Source organism: Pomacea canaliculata, linkage group LG3, assembly GCF_003073045.1.
Source record: "Pomacea canaliculata isolate SZHN2017 linkage group LG3, ASM307304v1, whole genome shotgun sequence".
NCBI lineage: Eukaryota > Metazoa > Mollusca > Gastropoda > Architaenioglossa > Ampullariidae > Pomacea > Pomacea canaliculata.
Genome location: NC_037592.1, coordinates 25,549,224 through 25,571,657, shown reverse-complemented (window position 1 = coordinate 25,571,657; position 22,434 = coordinate 25,549,224). Strand labels below are relative to the sequence as shown.

At 44.4% G+C, this 22,434-nt stretch overlaps 1 protein-coding gene across 9 annotated transcripts in view; it reads left to right on the top strand.

The window, feature by feature from the left end:
- Nucleotides 1-22,434, top strand: part of LOC112558727 (microtubule-associated tumor suppressor candidate 2-like) — a 65,301-nt gene that overhangs the window by 8,611 nt on the left and 34,256 nt on the right. For 3 of the 9 annotated variants that reach the window (XM_025229333.1, XM_025229331.1, XM_025229338.1), the window contains exons 2-7: nucleotides 10,007-12,110; nucleotides 13,909-14,061; nucleotides 14,626-14,727; nucleotides 15,155-15,200; nucleotides 15,818-17,024; nucleotides 22,211-22,299. The gene's annotated coding sequence lies outside the window, so the exon portion shown is untranslated. Of the gene's footprint in view, nucleotides 1-514; nucleotides 1,196-3,215; nucleotides 3,318-3,510; nucleotides 3,622-4,479; nucleotides 4,621-7,866; nucleotides 8,139-10,006; nucleotides 12,111-13,908; nucleotides 14,062-14,625; nucleotides 14,728-15,154; nucleotides 15,201-15,817; nucleotides 17,025-20,677; nucleotides 20,827-22,210; nucleotides 22,300-22,434 lie in introns of those variants that run through there. The other 6 variants (XM_025229334.1, XM_025229336.1, XM_025229337.1 and 3 more) reach the window with 6 other exon arrangements.

The following is a 22,434-nucleotide window of genomic DNA, read 5'->3' as shown; positions in this document are numbered from 1 at the left end:
TTTACATCAGACTTACCCACCCTCCCATTTGCCTCATTTCCTATTTTTCATTCATCTGGTTTGTTTTATTAGCTCCTACCACATTTTGGCGTGAGTAGAACTTTTTGTGAATGGTTGAAAGACGCTTCACTTACAGAAATAATCCTCTGCTCCATTGCCATTCTTTTTTCTCATCTCATATTGTCTTTTTTTGTCGCCGAAAACGGGAAAGAAAGAAAGATCTATTTGGTTCACCTGGGCAGTCATGTTTGTCCTATGGTTACGCATAGTTTGCACTTGGAACGAGAACACGCCGCGTGTTTGTCTTTTGCTTTCGTGTCCCGCAGTTTGACTTTCTTTCGGGACCCGCGTGTTAAGGCGCGTTATGTTTGCACCGGAAAAAGACTTTAAGATGTTTATCCAGTTTATTTTCTTAAAACCCACCGTTGGGCTGAAGCATAAACAATGCGGAATACCCCCCGTGTTTTACCGTCAGTGAAACGTAAACATATTCGGCACTCATTCGATTGAATATTTGACTTCCACACCGATGTAGGTTGTGGTGTGGGTGAGCTATCACACCGCATCCGCTCGGTTCCAGCATTTCGAGTGGCAGGCGGCACCCCGCCATGGTTCACGCTGTGCGAGCATGAAGCAACACCGTTAGTCCGGGGGCAGCTGGGTTCAAGGCAGTGTTCCTCCCCGTGACAAACCTCTCCCCAGTCCGTAGAGTGCAGTGGTGGTAGCGCCGTGTCGCAGGCTGGCAGGGCGGTGACTAACCTACTCTCACACCAACTCTGGCAGGCCACCATGTGTGCCTTATCGGGTGTTTGTGGCCTTTCACGTGTTGTAAATGACCGAGGGAACAAGGTACGGTTGCCACTGTCGTGCGTGTGTTTGGAGGGCTCTGGAGAAAACGAGGAGTGGACTGTTTACTTCCGGCGGTTTGTCAACAGGCTCTCCCGTGCTTCTGAGAGGTTTTCTCTGGCTGCCGCCACAGGAAAAGGGGAAAAAATGGAATCGTAGGTGCTTCTGAGAGTAGTTGGAGTCGATCGACGAAGAGGCTGGAGAAGTGGGGTTAGTTTGTGGGGATTTAACACCTTTGAAGAGTTTGGAGGTGGCCAGGTAGCGTGGTGCTGTAAACGTCGACAAGTGCCGTGTGTGTTGTACCACCTGTATCTAGGAGAGAGCACAGATAAAACAAACAACATGGCAGGTAAGAGGAATTAAAGAATGAAAGAATGAAGACACGAACGCACGCACACAGACACACAGAGGGAACCGGTATCAAATTTTCGTCATAAGTACTTTCTATCTTTTGTTGTTGTGGATGCTGGTGAGAAGTGTCATAAGAAATGTATATTTGCATGTATGTAAATATAAATAGCCTTAACAGTCCAAAACATGTGTCCTTAAGGTGTCTGAGACTTCAAACTGTTAACAATGTAGTTCCATATTATGTACAAACATTTTGCGCCATGGCTTCTCTTTCTCCTGCCACTACCTGGCAGTGCAGTTCCATGGATCACCTTTGACCTTTGGTTTTGTGCAGACAGGAGAGAAGTTGCACAGCCTGGCTTGCACCCGGAAACATGACTGTTTCGCTGGGTGTCTGGAGGCATCACTCGACAGTGCTTTTTTCCAACCACTTCATCAGTTCTTCGCACATTTGTAATGCAAATGTCACTTTGTATAACAGTTTCCACATTTTATGGTTCTCTCCCCTTTTCTCATTTAAAATCTTGGCTGCTATTGCGTCTGTACCTGCCAACGGTGGTTGCCATTATTTCAGCAGGTGCTACAAATTTTTATCATTTCTTTTGCTTCGGCTGCCAGTGGCAGCTGCTGTGCAGAACTTGATGGTGTGTGTATAGGTCAAGAACATCGTGGCTGTTTCGAGACAGGTTAGGTTTCCTCTGTCGTTCTTTTCTGTGTTTAACCTTTTTGTGCCTCTTTCTTACATAGCTCTGGTACTCCATTCCTTTTTTATTTCTTTTTAACCAGTTGCTGTTCACCTGTAGTATTGAAAACCACTGTGTGGGTCAACAACCATTTCGAGATCAAACGGTGACAATGACAAATTTTCCCACGGTTCGGCAGAAGAATATACTGCGCGCGTACATACATAAAATACAGAGAAAAGAAAGAAAGATAAAGAGAATCGTTCATTTCGTCAGTTAGGCTCAGATTAATGATCTACATCTAATTGTTTTTTTTTTCACTCGTGATGTTGCGATGTCGAATAGTTTCCACAAACCCTCGAGTTCATCCTCTGTGCTTTCAGCCTGGAGTCTTGTTTCCGTTGTTATCATTGTCGGGATGTTATAACACAAGTCCAGTAACAATAGCCGTGCATTATCTGCCGTGTGCTTGATGAGGCAATGGTTTTATTCCCCTGAAACTACAGTTATCCCGGCACAGATAATGAAAACAATAAAATTCTCTGTCATTCACACTCACATCATGACGATGAGTATGCTGAAACTCGTGTTTCGCTTGCCTTGTCTCCAGTCCTCACTATTCCTGGCTGTGACCATAAATCTTTAATGGAAACACATATTCAGATTGAATTGCTGTTTGTTTCTTGGCGTATTTGTGCAAATCAGAGCATTCTCTTTCTGCCTGTTTCTTCTAGGACAGTGTAGCCCTATAACAAATTCCTGAATTTTATTTTATGATTATTTTTTTATGCGCTGGCATGTCGAAGGTATGCGGTCCTCCAGTGCTGCTCACTTGACAGCAACGATGATCGAGGGCCTATCAGCATTCTGAGCACATTCACATTTTGAATGAAGATTCGAGATTGACGAGATTGAGACCTTTTTTTTTTCTTGCAGGGAAAGATAGTAATGGGCAGTTAAGGACCGAACTGTGGAGCTATGGGCGAAGACAAGATGCGATGGCTATGGTCAGCCCTGTGAGACAGACGGTTTGTTGTCGCTTCCACCGCTGGCGTTCTCAGCTCAGCACCAACGGTTAATGTAAGGCAGGCTCCCTATCATCGTGAAGTGCATGGTGATGCCTGACGTCCCGGAGGGGGATGAGGGTGGGCGCTCGGCCTCGTGCAGAGGGAGGGGCAAACTGAGGGACGAGTGGGGGAATGGGGGATATACGGCGGTTGCATGCGCGAATGTATCAGCACGCGCTTTCTGAGGCAACTACGGGTTCATTCGCATTGCATCGCACTTTGAAGTGCACTTAGCGATGTTGTCTCAGAATTTTTGCCCGGGGCCAGAAGGGCGACTTCGCTGCTACAATGAGGCTGTATGCTGATGTAGGCGTTGCTTCTCCTCACAGGATAACAGAGATAAACAAGCCTTTAGATCGCTCTGCCATTGGTGAGTGATATTTTCAATGCTACATTTTATCAGAATTCATGAAATCAATGATAAATCTGTCGTCACCAACATTCGTTGCGTTAAAAACAAACTTGTGTGTTGTGTGTTCGGCTTCTGTGCTGTAGATTGTTTTCAGTCCTTAGAAGGCGACTGATGAACTTTTTGAACCATTCCTGAAAAATTTCTGTTTTGTCTAAATGAACGACCTTAAATGCACGAGGGTGAAAGTTGTGTTTCTGGGCATAGCAGACGCTTGAGTTCTAAAATTCCTAGTCGGAAGACTTTGATCCCTGCACTGACAAGAGTAAGTCTCTTGCTGTGTTTTTTTTATAAGATATAAAATATTGTGGTTTTAGATGTTGGAAATTTTGATGCATCCATATGCGGCTTGTTTAATCTTTTTTGTCGTTATTATTGTGTCTTTGCGACTATTCGTTGTGTGAGTTTCGTAAATAGTTATTACCTTTGGTGTCTTGTGGGTATTATTTTGTATTTATCTTGTGGGTATTATTTTGTATTTATCTTGTGGGTATTCGTTAGTATTTTGTGTTTTGTGAATATTTGTATTTCGTGTTTTGCGGGTAATCGGTGTTTCGTTGTTTGTGAGTCGGTTGTCCATTGTCTTGGTGTCATCATCGCTTGGCAAGTGAGACCGGAGGCAAGCAAGGGGGGCGCTTTTCCTTGCCCCTCCCCGCTCTCCTTCCGACAAAGGCCTTGGCCACGTTGACTTCTTTACTCTCTATGGCACCTTACCTACAGGCCCAACTGTACTGGGGACAACTTTCAACGAAGTTGCTATAGTGAATCTTTACGCTCTCCACCTGGAAAATTATGTTCAGGTGAAACTTCAACGGGAAAACTAATGGCATGCATAACTATCCCATTCATCTTGAAATCTGCATAAGAAAAATGCAAGAGCTACGCGTACACTTTGCAATAAATGTACCCACGCGGCAATAAAGCCGCCGTTTGTCGGTGGGGGACTGGAGGCCAAATAAAATTCCTTGCCGACACCACGCTGTCCTCAACTGCGCAGTCCTCGGTTGACGCAACGACTGACCAACGTTTTGCTCGGAGGCGCAAACTGAGGGTCACGTGACTTTTGGCGGGGGAGGCCGCGGTTCAGGTTTTGGCTTTTGCCACGAGACCGAGGGCTCGGTGTGTTTTTGATGGTTCTCGGAAATGTGCAGGAAATGTCAGCAACATTTACCGCCATTGTATGAGGTGTGTGTGTGTTCGCGGTCTGTGACTACCCATTGTCAGGAGATTCCGCTGTTCTCTGCTGAAAAGGATCGAGTGGGAGGTAAGGAAGATTGTTGTGCACACAGTTTTCATTGGGAGAAAGAAAAAGTCAGCGTTTTGTTCAGCACTTCGTTCTTGTTCCAGACTGTTGAAGATCTGACTTCATCTAGGAACGAGCTCTTAGAACGCCTATCGTTATTTAGAAGAGCTTGTAGCTAAGTCCCATAATAGTCTAGTGGGTCATCTGGTCTCTTGCAGGAGGACTTTGTATGGGTCTTTCATCAAGATACGAGGTCGGAAATATTGCGGTAGGTCGTGGCATGAGGTTTTACTAGAGAATTCTGTCCTGCTCGGGGCTCAGACTTCTACCTTTTCTGGTGTAACTTAGGTAACTACCTTTTCTTTAGATCTTGCCTTTTCTAATTTATCCATTTTGCTGCTCATATGTCAGTGTGTGGACAATGCATAACTGGGATCCTTACTTAGTTCAGGACCTGTAGGTCAGACTTGGAAGACTATGTACACAGACCGACATGCGTGATCTGATGAGAACACTTCAAGACCAGGCACACCTCGGACACCAAATTCCTCAACATTCCCTCTCATTTCTCTGCAGAAATCATGCTGGTGACTCGTGTCACAGACCTTTTTGGGGGTGATAAGTGAGTTTAGGCGAGTATTTAATGGGGTGCGTGTTTAAACATTTACTGGACGTTTTCCAGGTGAGATGGATTTTGCTTGCGGAAGTACGTGTCAACGAATCCCATACCTAGTCCAGCCTTGGGTTTAATTGGACATTGTCATGCCTATCTTTTTTGTAAACTTTTTTAAAAATTTCAAACACGTTCGGCAACATTATTCATTACAAGTTAAGTGTTGACTGTGGCTGTATGTCGGCCCAACGAAAACAGGACTAACTGCTGGAAACACTGCGCTGGGAGAGCGTGATGCGACCACGAGCGCTGTCACAACGATGTCACAGCTTTGGCTTACTGTCACTGTGGTGAGACAATGACAGTGCTGCCATCGCAGCGAGAAGCCACAGTGCTGGCCAGGAATGCTGCTATGGCACAGTTAAATTCAGACCGAGAAGATATTTTTCTAGCGGCCATGCTTGGAGAGGCTCCACGACTCGCGATAAACAAAGATGTTTTTCTGAGGCTGCTGTAGCAGAGCGATAGATGTTTTTGTATATGTTGTTTTTTTTAATTTCAATGCAGTAAAAGTTTCTAGAGAATTGGTTATGTTCTTGTAACGAAAGCAACGATCGCACACCTCTTTTTCGAGGTACTTTCGTTTTTTTGAAAGAAAATTTATTTGTGTCAAGCATTCGTCTTTGATAAACCCTTTCATAATCGTTCATCAGTGAGTCAGTCAGTCTTCGTCTCTTGTTTCTCTTTCTAGTGCCGGCCTCAGACGAGGGCACGGTGCTCTTGTTCAAGAACATAAGACATGCATGTAAATGGAAGTTTTATCGTCCAATAAACTGTCGGCGCACCTACAGGCAACACCAGTTTTTCTGCACTGCTGCTAGTCCTTTGCTGCCTTGGTTTCCATGGCTTTAATCCATATTTCCTGTTGCAGGTTTAATTGCGAACTCAACTGTGAAACAGAATAGTCCCTGGGGAAAAGAATCTATTAAAAATAAAAAAAATTATGAGAATGCTAATGCATCCGATCCAAACTACTCTGTCTCTTTCTCTTCCCCCCAATCCCGACTTCTCGTGACCACGCCATCAAAATCAGGTTAGAGCCCGTAAAGAGCATCATCAACTGTCAGTGCTAATGAACATCCCATTAGAACTATTGTTTCTGGCACGAATGCTGTAGTGGGTCTGGTCTGCCTGCCCTTTCTCCCTACACTCGTCTTGTCACTTCTTGTGGCTTGAAACAGCTGGAAGTATTTGCTCAGGGTGTGTGGCCCTCAGGGTGGCTGCTGTTGTACCGAGGTGCAGTGGGAGATGGACACATTGATCGCTGACAGCAAGCTAACCATGGGATACGCCATGCAATGTTTTGCTTATGTATAAGGCTCCACCACTACAGACGATAACTTTTTTTTTGTTTTGCCAGATTTATTGTTATTATCGATACATTATTTGTGATGGCATTCTGTCGCATATCTCAGATGGAGGATGGCAGACTCGAAGGAGCAAGCTTAATGACAAAGTCACCCAGAAGAGGAGTTTACATGATGGTATAGGTCACAGCACGGAGGTTTTCAGGGTGACAAGTTCTTGACCACGGTACTTCGTCCTATCGGACATGCAAACGAGTACCATGGAGTCTCTGAAACTCTGCCGATCCGGTGTGTATCCGGGTGGTGGTGTTCAGTTCAGGATACCTAGATCATTCAATGATGATGTCACCAGCGCAAACATAACAATGAGGGTTAGGATTTTTTAGTCTCTTTAAGTGGGTCAAGCGCACAGTATGGATAACTTTCGGTGCCATAGCGTTTGATTTACTTGCAAATGGTTGAGGTATTAAAAAAAAATAAGGATCCTTTTTTTTCCGCGGACGTATTTGGCGCAAGTGAATATCTCAAGCATAGACTATGCGCGTGGACTAGAGAACTGCGTACACAGTGTGTTTCCATGTTTCCAGAAAAGACCAAATATCCCCCGCTTCCCAGGACCCATACGTTAAGGAGTTCGGCCTCAGGTCATCCAACGGATGGGTAGCATCAGTCTCTCATGTTCATGATTTGGATTTCGAAACCATGATTTTGTTGGTAGTGGATGCTGCATATTTAGTGGATGTACGCCAGAATATGCAGACCGGACTACACAGCCCCCCTCCTCTCATAGACACGAGCTGTGAAGGTGATCGATATTCCAGCACCCACTCAGCCTCCCTCCAACGGCCGCATCCAGACACGACTGGATGGAAGGAGTGACGCAGACTGTTGAGTATCGTCGATCGTCCTTAATATCTGGTCCCATGACAACCCCAGCCACAATCGTATCATTGTATATATATTTTTTTTAACTTGTCCTGTCTGTCATTCTGCATGGGTGTGCGATTTCCTAACCCCCACTTTTTAAAAAGTCTTTATATATATATAACCACGGTGGTGATCTTTTAAAAAAAAACCGTCATTGGTTGCCAGGCTTGTGTCTTTTTTGTATCTGTTGATACGAATATGAATAAAAGCTAAGAGAAGACTTCAACATGAAAAGAAAGAGAGATAGAGCCATGCTGAAGGTGGCGTGGTTGTTGTAGGCCTCGTATCGTGTGCATAACTTATTGGCAATGATCGATAGCGCGCATGCTGGTGGTGGTGGCGGTCGCGAGTGGTGAGGCGCGCGTGCGCGGGTGCGGCGTGGTGTCGTCACAGCCTACAGCTGCTATGGTGAGTTGATAATGTTATGCCCGCGCCACCAGCAGCCAGTCCCCACAGCTGAAATATTTTGGAGCTTGCTTGCTTGCCACGAATTGTCATCGACGTTGAATCAAGTGGACACGGGTGTTCACACATTTGTGAGCGATCTGGGGTGGACCGACCGACCGTGCCTACCCGGCTGTGTGTGTGTTCAGTGTGTGCGGCGCAGACGACGGGAGATATAACACGACATGGTGAGTGTGGCAAGGTCGAGAGAGACCTGCCCATGTTTTTTTTTTTCTTCGTTCAGCAGTTCTGGTGCTGTCCCTGGTGGTCTTAATATCTTGCTATGGCTGTGTTGACGTTCGGAAATAGTTTCGATGCAACCGTTTCAGTACTATTTTAATAATAATAATAATAACAATAATCGTCAGTATGTAAAATATAGCAACCAGTGTGTGAATATGGAGTGAACTCTGTTCAGTCTTGCTCTGTTGACACGTTGAATGTAGAGGTCGATCAGCCGACTTCTTCGAGGTTTCAAAAAAAAAAAAATCTGTAAATTCAATCGACTAGTGTATTGGCACAAATCTTTACTGGCCTGGGTTATCCATCAGAATTTTTTTTTAATCTTGTACAAATAAACCATCGATCGATTGGGACATACCAATCGGTGAAAGGTTTTGTGTGTGTGTGTGCACTTCATGTGAGACGGCTAAAGGCTCGGTATTTATTTATCTTTTGACGATCCTTTGATTCATTTATCAGCTGGAGTCCGCCGAGGCCGTGGACATGACTGACATGTCCTCATCGGAGTGTCGGCCTTTCATCCAACCCACGGTATTAGTGCCGTGTGTCGACAAGCAACACAGCCGTTCGCGTTTCTTATCTATCATTTATCGGAATACAGCTTGTAAACCATGTAATGATGCAATGCTCAATTACACACGACATTCAAATAGTCAGTCTTTAATCATCTTTATCTTTCGTTTCACCGAAGCTGTCATTGTAGATGCTCTCTTAACAAGGGCATTGAGACTATATGAAATAAAACTCGTGAACATTGAGTAGGAATTTAAATGAAAGACGACTATCTAGATGGTAGATTAATATTTCCTCAGCGGAACATCACCGATGAAGAACTGCTACTTCAAAAAGTACACTCTACACGTGACGGGTTCAAGAGTTCAGTCGACTGTCATGAATAGGAGAGTAACAGACCCGAGCATCAGTTGAGCAACAGTAGTTTTACCTGTTGGTGGCTGGTCATTCACCTGTATATACTTTCACGCCTGACCAGCCGGACGCAACACGTCATACACGCGTCTAAAAATAGACCGCGCAGTCGCAGCGCTGACGATCGAACTCTCGCGGTCACTCAAGCGCGACGCTTCACGTCTGACCAGCTTCTGGCAGCAGACGACCGGTGGTTACTCAATATATGGTAGGAGAACCATATGAAATCGATAAAGGTTACTGATTGACCCTGCTGAGGGCGGGCGTTAAACACTCACGCAGCCTCCTAATGTGAAATGTCGCAATAAAATGGTTTTCTTTTGGCTTTGGAAAAGACCGTGTTTTATGGTGATTGCGATATAAAATGCACCTCGTGATTCTTATGATCAGCTAACATGCTTTGCATAAATCAGGCATTCACTCAGCCATTGTTTACAATGGTTGTTCAGTGGAAGAATACACTTCACATGTAACATTTTTAAGTTGCCAAATATAGGAGATTTCTTGTGGCTGTTTTAAAAAAAGTTGTAAGTTTTCTCCAGTTATGCACTTTGTTGAAAAATTAAGGGAAAGAAACAAAAACAAACATATAGAAATGGTCAGTTCTGGTCGTATCCGTGATGTGATTAACAATCATTTATTTGAAATTTAGATGATTTTGTATCTAGTAAAGAATATACAAATGTAAACAATTCGAAAGGTATGATATGAAAAAAGTTTGCAGTGAAGATACAATAACTTGTTCTGCATTAGATTTACAGACATGGTTGTACTTGAACGACTTCTTCAAGATTCTGTAACTGTTTTGAAATGATAAAAAAGGAGCACAGAAACTATGGTACAAATATTTCTGTGATATCTCATAAATGTTTGGCTTTGTTTACAGGCATCTCAACCAGAGAGTAGAATCCCAGGACCTGGAGGGGGATATGGAGGAAGAGAAAAAAGACGATCATTCTTGCCTGCTCCAAAATCCTACTCGGGAATACCAACCCCAGGGTTGTCCTCCACGTCAGTCATCTCATCGGACTACACAGCTGCACCGACTCTTCCTTCTATCAAGGCACCAGGGAGTGTGAAAAAAGACAACTTTCATGAAGAATCTCAAGCAGTTAGAGAAGAGATACCTGGAGCATCTCACTTAAAGATCAATGGAAAGGTTACCATAGGTGGTGTCAAGCCTGGGATACTGCGCTATGTGGGCAAAACACACATTGCTCCTGGTTTCTGGTGTGGGGTGGAGCTTTTCGATGCATCAGGTTTGCATGATGGCGAGGTAGATGGAAAGCGTTACTTTTCGTGCAAACCTTTCCATGGAATTTTTGCACCTCTGGACAAAGTTGTTCCCAAGCCTGAAGAAGCCAGTGAAAGTTAGATCTTTTCCACCTCCTACTGCTACTCAGGAACAGGATGAACAGACGCTTGATAAGAAGGAAGATGTAGAATTAACTGCTTTGGTAACTGATCTCCCTGAAAGAACTCCATTTGGAGATCCTGCAGGAGAACCTATTCAGGCTAAAGCAGCAAGTTCTGGAAAGTCGCAGATTGCACGCCTTTCTAGCATCCCAAGAATAGGACCAGCAGAAAAGGTGGTCAAATCCACTTCGGCTGAGAGCTTTTTAAAGGATAGCACTGACACACCCAAGGCCCCTGTAAAATCTGGATTGACCAGAATAGCAGCTTTTATTAGGAGGGATAGACCTCCTGTTTCTCAGCTGAACTCGACATTTGTTGTTGAGAATCAGTCTGTCAACAGAAGCAGTACTTCCTTTGATGATTTGGATCTGGAAGGAAGTCTAGATGAAAACTACATTCAGAGAGTTGAGAAGAAGTTGCAATCTGATAGCCGTCAGTATTTTAACATCACATTCAATAAAGAAGGTCTGCCTGGGACTCCACAGTCAGTCAGTAATTTGCCTGATGTGGTTTCGTCTGCCTCACCTACTCCCTCTCCACCTTCACACAGCAAGATCCCTGGTGCACTAAATCAGACCCAAAGTGCCCAAGATATTGCATCCACTGTTGCTTCTGACATGAGCTTGGGTCTTTTGGAACCTGACCTTCTTTTGGATGATACAAACCTCCTGGACAATCTGTCAGGTGGCGAGAGAGTTGTTTCGTCAACAAGTGAATCAGATATTTCTCTCTCTGGTAATTCTAGTACTTTGGAAGAGACCTCCATTGCTATTGCTGACCTTTGTGAGGGTCAGACATCAACCCCATTGCAAGGAAATAATTTAAGAAAACTGCTTGGTCGTAAGGGAGTTAGTGTTTCGGATGTGGATGTCCAGAGAAGCGAGGATATCACAGAAAATGAGACAAAAACAGAGGAGATAAGACAGAACTTCTCAGTTGTGCAGGACAGATATCGGGATAGTGACAGCAGCAGCAGCAGTGGTGCTGCATTTCCAGTGAAACAGGAACTACTTCAGGAAGAAGGCTCTAATGGTATTCTCCTGAAGTGTCCCAAGTACTAGAATGGGACTACGACCACGATGCATTTGATGTAAAGCTTCTGGAGAAGAGCCAAGATGGCATGTCCACCAGTACATCAGATTCTTGCAGTGAGACCAGTGTGGATCCCTTGGGACCCTTGGTCGAGAAAAGTGGTGCTGACCTGGAGCTGCCCTGCAATGAAATGGATGAATCCAACCAGTTTGAAGACAATGAAGATGGTTTTGAAAACATTGACAGCATTGAAGATTTCCCCATTGGTATGTCTAAAGAGGCTAAACATCTTATGACTGATTCTGGGATTTCTGAAAAAGACTTGAAAGATTTCGGAGATCAGACCACTGATGCTGTGTCAAATCGAAGATCAGTAGACTTTGATGCAACAGTTGTAATACATTCTGACCAAGACATTGGTGCAAAGTCTGGTTCAGCTGGTATACCAGTCACAGATGAAAACCTTTCTAGGGATTTAGCAAATGGACATAACAAGCAAGAGCGCCCACTTTCTTTGATCTCTACAACAAGTGCTGACACAGGTAGGATAAATTTAAGAACATATAACAAATATTGCATAACATGTGGAACCCTCTGTCTCTTGTGGTTTCATTGACTTTGTGCTGCCATAGAATCCCATTAAAATTTTTGATCCGAGAAACTGATTTGCAGATACAGATGTAGAAGAGCATGCATAAGACGTTGAGAGGAGCAAGGTGACAAAAAAAAAAAAAAAGGGGGGGGGACCAAAATAAGTAAATAAAAAGAAAATCATGGGTAGTTTGGAATTAGATTCTAGTTCCCAAGCTTTGGGTGGTACTTCCATGGGGGATATAAACTTTTTGAGAGTTTGACATTTTTACTCGTCCATGGAAAGATGTCATATCAGTGAGGTAATGTTAGAACACGGAAATACCTAACTAACATTCATTTTGAGCCCCTCCATTGGTTGTAACCTTATAGCACTTTCAGGATTAGGGTTAATATGGTACATGTCTATGCATGCAACTTCACAGAGGTTAGGAAAACTTGATTTTATTTTAGATTCCAGTACCCAGTGACACCCAAAGGTATATTAAAAATTTTGTTTTTCCAACAGCTTTAAGCTGACCTGCATTTCAGAAACAGCTACTTTATCCCATCTTTTTGGTGTGACACCAGTTTTTTTCATATGCAATAGATTGTTAGCTATGATGTCTCCAGTCCCAGTTTGAAGCTCCCATTCCTGGTTACCTCCCTTGCACATAATCCTGAACAATTTGAAATGGGGCTTACCAATAATAATAGAAAATAACAACGCATAAAAAGATGCGAAAGATTGAAGGTATGACCATTAAGTATAATGTTCACCCTTGCATCAGCAAAGGAATGTAGACTCAGATTCTGACTTGGGTGACAGCCTGGAATGGGAGGTGTGGGAGGGTCTGAATACTTGTGTCGATGCAAAGCATTGGATGTATTGTCACACTAGCTAGTCATATGGGGGTGGGGGTGGGGGTGGGGGCTATACAGCATAAGAAGCCTGGTATCGGTGAAGGCTTTGGGAAACTCATCAGTTTAAGTAGTCTGGTGACTAGCAGCAAACTTAAAAATAAACCTAAGTTAACAAAAACAGGTTTTTCTCCTCAACAGTGGAGGACAGGCTATGCAGCTAGCATAAATTAAACTATGGAGATGGCATGACACCATAAGTCTGAACTTTTTTTTGTGTGTGTGTATCAATCTTTAAAAGCTTTTATTTTTGAAATAGAATAGAGTTATAGGGCTCAGATTTTGGGAATTACTATCTTGTTTGAAGTAAGAAGCCATTAATGTGAATTTTTAAGAAACACTCTAAAGGCCTAGGCCAATATACTTTCAAGAGATAACGTTGTGTGTTGTTTACCTTACCTGTCTTGTTGCATGGAAACTGCTTGATATATGTCTAAATACTTCAGGTAGGTAGAAATAATGTTGTTGAAGGAATTATCATGTAATAATTAAATCAGTATACATGCCTTATGATTCTTTTATATAATAAAATAAATACTGCAGTGTAATATTAATCAATTTTCTGTTTTTAAAAGAAAGGATAAAGACTTAAAGGCTTTTGATTAGCAGTTAGTAGCATTTCATCATGCTATTGTTCTTATGGGACACAAATGTAGAGCCAGTTCTAATAATCTTATTGTAATGAAACTGCCTCACAGACAAACTGTACTTCTATGTCATTATTTTTAGAGGGATAGGAGAATTGTTTGGTATTTAAGTTTTTCCATACAGGTAAATTTTCTCTTCATTGTATCGGATGTTGAGTTTTGTTCATAGCTGAGAAATCACAGAAAAAAAAATTGTTTTCAGGATATGCTCCTGACACGGATTCTGAAGCTGGAACTTTAACAACCAATTCCCCAACTGACTGGACAGAAAAACATCAGCTCAGTGGGCAAACAGTGGCAGCTCATTCAGATGTCAAAGCAAAAGGGTTGGGATTAATGAAAAGACAACCATCTGGTAGGAATGCTTGAAGATTATTTTTTTTCTTCATTTTAGTTTTTAAGAATTCCTGGTACATAACCTTGTAAAAGTTTTATAAAATGTATTTAGACTGTCTCCCAAGACATTTTTCTAAAAGTGGAGCCAAGAAGTCAACTGCATTCTGAAAGCCTTTAAAGGGACATAGAAACTTTGGAGCAATGATTTTACCTCCCTAACTGTATGTGCAATGAAGTGAAACTAAGAATTTAAAAAAAAAATGCTTAATTCAAGATATTACAAAGAATTGAGGAGTTTGAAAGGGAGACAATTGCTGCATTCTTGACAATGATCCTTTGATATGTGAATTGTCTCCCTTATGCATGCTCACTCTCCCCCTCCACTTGTCAGTATAGTATTTAAACTTAATTTAATTTTATATATATGAAAATATTTTTTCTTTATGGATGTAGGGTTATTAAAGTCAAATCATTATGCATTGTGTCATTTTACATTTACATTCAATGGAGCAGATAGTAAAGAGACATGAAATGGAAATACTAAACTTACAAGCTACTAATATTTACATTCTGTTTCCTTCAGGGCTCCAAGGATTAAAGGAGAATGAGTAGAAGTTGATGGAGATCTATACAGCGACACAGCAGTGACAGTAATAGACCTGGAGGCAGAGGCTCCATCAGAAATGTTTGTATAAAAAAAAAGTTATCATCACTAGAAAGTATTGTTTCTGGTTTGTTTGTTTGTGGAAATATAAGTTAACTTTGCTGTATTGTGGCTGTGTGTGTTAGAAAAGTAAGTTTTCTTGATTGTAGTTAAGTTATTATTGATGGCTATGTTTGTAGATAAGTAAGTCCTTTGTAGTTTACATATTTGAAATGGGTTGTTCGCCTATTTTGCAGTTTCTTGAGAAACCTAAATTAAATCTTGTATGTTCATGTATATTCTGAATGTTTGTTCTCTCTCATCTAAATTATGTTTTGAGTCTTTGTGCTGTATATGTAAATTGCATTTTAAGTGTTGTTGCTGTTTGGTAAAGTAAGCAATGACAGATGTAAACAGGTTTAGAAATAATAGCATCAGCTCTAAGTGACTTGCATATTTCACATTTCAGAGACGATTTAGACAGGACGGACTGCCCCGAGTCAGTGAATAGTGAGGTAAGATGATTTCTTTTTCATTCCCAGGATTCATGGAATTAAGCCTTTGTTAGGCTGCTGAAAAGTCCTTAATGCTCAGTGATGATTTAAGATATTTGTACATTTGTATTTGCTTGTTGTGAGCTGCATCTGTTAACAGTGGAAAACATGTAAAATACTGCTATTTGGCTCATTTATTTTTATATGGTAGCAATGATTCATTTCTAGGTTGTATTACTTGTTTAAAATTAGAATCTGTGAGCGCTGGAAATCTTGGAAGTTGATGAGTTTAGTGGTGGCCCCCAGTAACTGAGCCACATACAATGGGAGTTGTAAACGCACAGTGTGAGGATATTCGGAATGGTGTTTCGAGGGCAGGAATAGGTTTATTTGTTTGTCTGTCCATCTCATTTATGGGTGTCTACCAGCACTCAACAACCATTGTCCACTCCCTCTCACAGATATATGAAATTTTCACACATGTCTGTGTTTAGTATGCTTCATAAGTGCAAGATTTTGTCTGTTTAGAAAGATTTTGGCAAAATACTTAAAGGAAAATAACTAAATTGCTTTGAAGTGAAAAGTTACGTTGACGGTGCAGCATCACTTAGGCGTTCTGATTTTGTCTGTAAATGTAGAAAGCAGGCGAAGAAGAGGGCGAAGCAACGGACACCAGCTCGTCAGAAAATGAGGCCGACGAAAGACCTGAGGACGATCGAATAGAAGCTGACCAGCCGCTGATAGAGACGAGCAGAACGACTCGGGCAGGAGCTGCTGGCGAGAGCAGAGAGTCCTCGCAAGAGGACAGCATCACCAGCCAGGATGCGGTCCAGCTGAACAGCGAGATGACAGAGAGCGCCGAACCCTTGGCACCCCATGACGAAGAAAAGGAAGAAAGCGACTCCACCGTAAAGGAAGTAACGCCAACCAAATCTGAGGACGGAGCCTTGGCAGACTTCGATGCAGGGGCGGTCTCAGCCCAGGTAGGGGATGAAAACTTGGAGAGAAAGGAAAATCAGCGTAAAGACAGCAAGGAATCTCTTGACACCTCCGCTCACAAGAAGGGCAAGGCAGTACCACGAAAGATAGTCATCGAGCACAAAAAAGTCAACGTCAAGGCCGCCACTTCCAAGCTGGCCGACTATATCAAGGCGCCTCTTCCCGTTAAACCCAAGGAAGAGAACAAAATGGACGCAAAGCCAAAAAGGAACAGCGCTGCCAACACCAGCAAGAGCCTCAAGCAGCAGGACGCCAGTCCAGACAACAGCGTGGCCAGCGTCCCCGACAAATCCAAGGGTGACAGCCTTCTTACAGACGAGAAGAAACAGGCGTCAGTTAAAGAAGAGAAGCCGAAGGTGAAACGAGCCACCCCCAAGAGCAAGTGGGGCAACATCATGTCGCAGATCGAGGCCAACAAGGATACGAAAGGTCAAACCCAAGACGGAAGTGAAGAGCTCGATTGCGGCGTACCTCAGCACTCCAGTTCCCGTCCTGCCGGCCAAGAAGGACAAGGAGGACATGCCCCCGCCCAAGCCCAAACTTAAGATCGCCAGGCACACCAAGCCGGACTTCAGCAACGTGCGCAGCAAGCTGAACATCTCCATCTCCTCCCCAAGCCGCCGTCCGCGCAGCGAGACGGGGAGCCGGACGCCCAGACCAAAGAGGAGTGCAACCCCCGGAAGGGTGCGCCTAAGGTGGGCGGCAAGCTACTGATGCTGGACTACAACGAGAAAGTGGACAACTGGTCCATAGCCTCGGCAACCAGCAGCCGCACTGACCTTAGCGTCTTCGACGTGACCGACAGCGCCTCGCCTTCGCCCGGACAGCCGGATGTGGAGAAGAAAGGTCAGTTCCGGTTGCTGTGTGTTGTGACGTGCTTGCCGTTTTCTCTTCTCGCGTTTTTTTTTTTTTGTTTGCTGTTAATGCTCACCCTCACCTCATTCAACGCTATCTCTCATTGCTTTGAGGGTAAGATTGGTTCATATCATCTGCGCCTGCAGGCTTATAACCTGACCTGTGTACAGTGATGGCGGACATTATATAACATTCAGAGTGTGGGTGGGGAGAATTGATTTCTGTACATTGCTGATTGCGAGTTGCGCACACCAGTGATTCAGTAACCACTTGCTTGCGGCGACAGCAGCATAAACAGCCTCACAGATTGTCACAAGCTATTGCTAGGTCTGTCATCGATCAAGTCTATTGGCTCTGTGTTTAGCCTTTCATCGTGTCCTGTCCTCGACGACTGCGGTGCAACGTGAGGTCAGAGTTGTCGGTGTTGCTGTCGTTGTGAGTGTGAAAGCCGTGTGGACACACAAACGTCACGTTATTACGGGTGCACCGGGCTCATCGACATCGTTGTAGTTCTCATAACCAGTGACAAAGAATATCGGCACAAATAACAATGGGGTGGTGTAGCAGTGAGCAGTGGCTGCAGGCACCTCAGTAAACCAGTTATTGTGCTTTGCATAAACTAATCACAACCTCACGGCCATTTGTGTGTTTGTTTGTTTTCTTGCATGTGCAGGCGGTGTTTGCGTATCGTGTGTGTTAGTGAGAAAAAAACGTTTCAATGTGTGTGCTCATGCGCACGTACGCGCGCGCGTGCGAGAGAGAGAGAGAAATTGTGTTTTGCATGCTAACGTAAACCCTGCACATGCATTTCCTGTGCATGCAGTCTGCTATGACCATGTAATTCTCTAACATTTACGTGGCTGCGTATTTACGCAGTGTAATGGCATGCAACAGCTCAGGACGAGCCGGTCCTCCTCTCGTGCAGTGTTTGTAACGACAGGTTGTGCACAGATGTATGACTCGTGTATACAAACTTTGTAGCTGTACTAGGAATCCGTCTTTTTCTGTAGACAAGGGCATTTCCAGTACTTGACTACTGGAAGTAATAACCTTTACGTAGTGTGATACTGTGGGGATCATTAGTCACCAGTTCAGCTTTTATTTCATTCGACTTCAGCCTACGTGCACGTGCACTCGAGCCTCCTGTTGCAGTTGGCCGGTTCACCTGCATGTTCTTTGAGGGAGAAGTAGACAGTGCGAAATAGTTGTCCACGGTGTCCTAGGAAATTTTGTCTTTCTAATTATTTGACTAAATACATGTGATAGGATCGATGTTCGATACCCTTAGTAGGAGGGTTAGGACGAAATAATATTATGGTCATGGTGTGGGTTCGTAGGTGCTGCTCTATGTGTGTGTGCCGAGAGAGGAGAGGGAGAGATGCTATGTGGTGGAGCGCTGGGAGACTAGAGTATAACAACTTAGTAACAGGTGGCTCCAGCGATTTATTGGAATGGATGCGCATTGATGAACATCGCATTGGACGGCTGAGTCAGGTGTCATATTCGTGCACAGGTGGTAGCATATCGGATTCTTGCTGTGGCAATATTTTCCCCCAGAAATGGTGGGCTAGTGCGTTTTCATTAACAAGAAATGTTAAAAGAGACATTGGGTGAGGTGTGGAGAAAAAGAAAGCATTGCAAACGCATGGTTAATATTTCTTTGTATTTCGGAAGTGCATGCACCTGTTCGTACGTGCACCCGTGCGTGTCTTCACCTGTGTGTCTGAAGACAAAACTCGGGCCACCGGGAAAGAAAGTGCTTTCTATAAACCAGAGCAGCCGCGCAAACAGAAAGGTTTTTTTTTTTTAATGCCGCTTTTCGTTGATGTCAGCTCTTGTTAAGGGACTCATTTTATGATCACGTGGAGGAAAGTGGGAGGAGATGGGATCAGTAAAAGAAACTTCGCATGATGGTGGCCGGACTTGTTTAGAGGAATCCTCCAAATTCTAAAAGTAGCAGCGTCAGTAACGGGAGGGTTTTGGGGGATGCAAGAGGAAGCTAAGGGAGGATAATTGGAGAAGCAGCGAGTTGAGCGTTTGCTGGAGGAATGGAGCTGCAGGCCGGAAGAGATTTGTGGGCGGGTGGATGGTGGTGCAGGGAAATAGTGAGTGCTAGGACAAGAGAGTCTTCCCAGTTAAACGCTGACATTTACCCACCCATCCTACACACACACACCCGCACCACATTGCCGCTCTTGCAGTTCCTGGAGTGGCATTGTGGCAGGCTGCTCTACAGACGATTAGCGCAGATGCCAGTCGTGCAAAAGCTGGGCGAGGTTCGTGGACGCGAGGGTGGCGAGGGAGAAGCTAGGTCGTGACGATGTATAATGCTTCGTCGTCGTGTTGATGACCTCTGAGTCACGTCCGTACACGCATTTCTCGCGGTTGTACGCTCGTGAACGATGTTGACAGGGAGGCAGGCGTCTGGTCGTAGCCGGTTTTTTGGTAAGGCAAGGGATGGGAAGGGTAAATGTTGGGGAAGGGTTGAGAGTAAGAAGGGATACACAATTTTTACTTGGGTTGACGTTTATAAATAGCTTAATGGTTATTTCCGCCCGCTGATGTGTGGACATGACAATGATGGCGTCATAGTAAACAAGGCGCGTCAGGTCTTTGATGTACATGGGGGTATTCAGACTCGGAATATTGCACGTTCAGCTGTTTTAAAAGAAGGTCTCATGCAAGATTGGGAAATGTTTCATCCCCCCCCCCCCTCATAGTTCCTTTCCCTTTCTGTACCCAAGGCATGCAAAACAAAGGGTGGCGGTGCGAGCAGATGGCTGGCGTGACCGGCGGGGAAAGGAGGGTTAGGTGGGGTGGGGTGCGGATGCAGGTGCCAGATCAGTGGTGGTGGTGTCGGCGTTGGCATCACCCTTCATCCTTACCCCCATCGTCGGGAGGAACATCCTTTTCCCACCACCTTTCCTTCCACTATCCACAGTTTTCCTTCCCTCCGACTCCACGACTGCTGCTAAAGAGTTACTTGAGCAGTTCAGACAGCGCAGCCCCTTTATAGCTGAAAAAAACCGTAGGACTTTCTCGGCCTGCTGGAGGACTTGTTTGCCGACGATTGGACCGGTTAGGTTGGGCGCAACATCCAGGCACTTAGAAATTGAGAGTGATTTTTAAAAAAATAAAATTCCGAACGAAAACTGGAAAGGTAAAGTCTGATAACAAACTTGATTACGGAACTTTCGAGAATTTTACAAGCTTTAAAATAACAAGGCATCAGGCTAGTTCATCGCAGTCTCGTCGTTGTGGAAGGCATGTTAGCCTCATTGTAGCAGCGATGTGTTAGGTTTATTGGGCCTGGTCAATGGCAAAGACCTAAAGGGCATCAGTCTGCTTCCGAGGTCCGAGCTTCTGGTCAGTCGACTTTGTGCACACAAACTCAAAACCCAGACCCTTGAAATTATGTGATCCTATAGCCCAAGCAGTAAAATCATGCTTTCGTTCAATTTTTTTTTATCCATTCGCTCTTGACGCACTCGCTAACATGTGCATAAACATATATATTCTACGCGCATCCACAAACGCTCACTGCGCTAATGGGGTTGCCCGCTTGCCGAGGGCGCAGATGGCAAGGACCCGTACGTAAGCCGGCTCCCACCACGCTTTGTGGCTGTCTGCTCACTGAGCCGGCACCCAGAGAGTACAGGGAGCTTGCTCACGCACTCACACACTCACGGGGCTTGGGCACAGCTGCTGGAGACCTAGCTTGTAGAGCAACTGGCGGCGGTGGTTGGTTTTTAGTGGGCGAAAGAGATACGAACCTACGACATCATCATGGGAGGTAGGTAACTTTAATTGTTGAGGGTGGTTGTCAACTTTTTTTTAATACTTTCTGTGCTTTGTGACGTATCTTGGTGGTCGTCAACTCTTTTATACTTTCTGTACTTTGTGACGTATCTTGATAAGTGTGTGACGAATACGCCGCATGGCGTGTCATGGTCAGTCTGTAGTTCATCACCAGTTGTGGACGTCCGCACGGTTACATGCGTGACGTAACTCAGAGTCGACAAGAAGGTTTTGTTATGAAACTTCCGAGATTTTGTTGTTTTGGTCTATGTTCGTGTTACCAATGTAATATTGGTAATTGGTAATATTGTAATTGACGTCGCAGTTATATACTTGCAACCCCTTAAACGCAGCCGGCGCAGCAGATTGCCATCGTGGATGGAGCATTTTGTCAGCTGATATGAAGAGTGGGTGGGTGGCTTGGAAGGTTGGATGGGGAGGGGAAGCATCGTGCACGTATCGCATCTCTCCCTCAGAACTGACTCTACTGTAAAGACTTTTACATCTTCAGTTTGTACATCGCCCTGTCCTCGTCACATTTCTCATTTGCGGCAGAAAAGGCTGTAGCCAGCTTCGGCTAATTATTGGTGGCATTTTGACACTGATCACCGACTTTGTTTTTCATAATTAGTTACAGATGAGAGGTTTTCGTGTTAATGAGCGGAGGGGCTGTGGCCCTGGCGTCTATATCTTTAAAGTGAAGACTACAGTTTAGAAGCGGCTAGTTTGTAGTGATAAATATAATTATTCTCTCTCAATTCCTTTCTATTTCGGTATGATTTCACGCGCTGTAGCTTTGAACTGCGACTTCAGCACTTTGTAAGAGCAGCCTTGTTTCCCCTCTCCCCCTCACTGGAACTGGATGCGGAAGAACCAAAATATACAAGGACCAGGTTGTGAGAACAGAGCTGACACGAGGGACGAGCTCTACTCACCACAACGTTAGCGCCTCCTTGACGCCGGAAGACGAGGGCATTAGGCTGATGATGCAGGCTCCTTAGCATCTCTCACTGCACGTCAAGGCGTCACGCGCACGCGCATACAACCCTTCATTTCAAGCTGCACATAAACACCAAACACAAATAGGAAAGAGATTCCTTTAGAACCTGCAGCATCTTGACGTCTCAGCAAGCCTGCTAGAATCACTGGTATAGGACACGCCTCTCGGTCTCACCAGGGATGTTGATAGAATCACTGGGTACAGACTCTTTCTTCGTCTTGAGGTCATGGTACCTTTAACATGGAATCATGAAAATAAAGAAGAAAATGAAATGCGTTTCATGGTCAGATGACTCCTCCAGAAATATAGTGTTTGTTTAGATAGCTAGAGATAGTGAGAGACTGTCGTGTTGTAAACTGAGTCTTGTGATGTGTCGCAGGCAATTCCGCCAGTCGCGCTGTCCCCCGCCTGAAGGGCGAGCGCCCGGGCAGCGTGGCCAGCTCCAGGTCTGACGTCAGCACTGCCCAGGTATGTACAGCAGAATCAGCTTACAGATGGTACCGTCAAGACCATTAGCATCTGACCAGTAGTTATATAACAAACAGGACCGACCGACCGACTTCATTAGATCAACAGAAACAGATCGCCAGCTTCTGACTGATG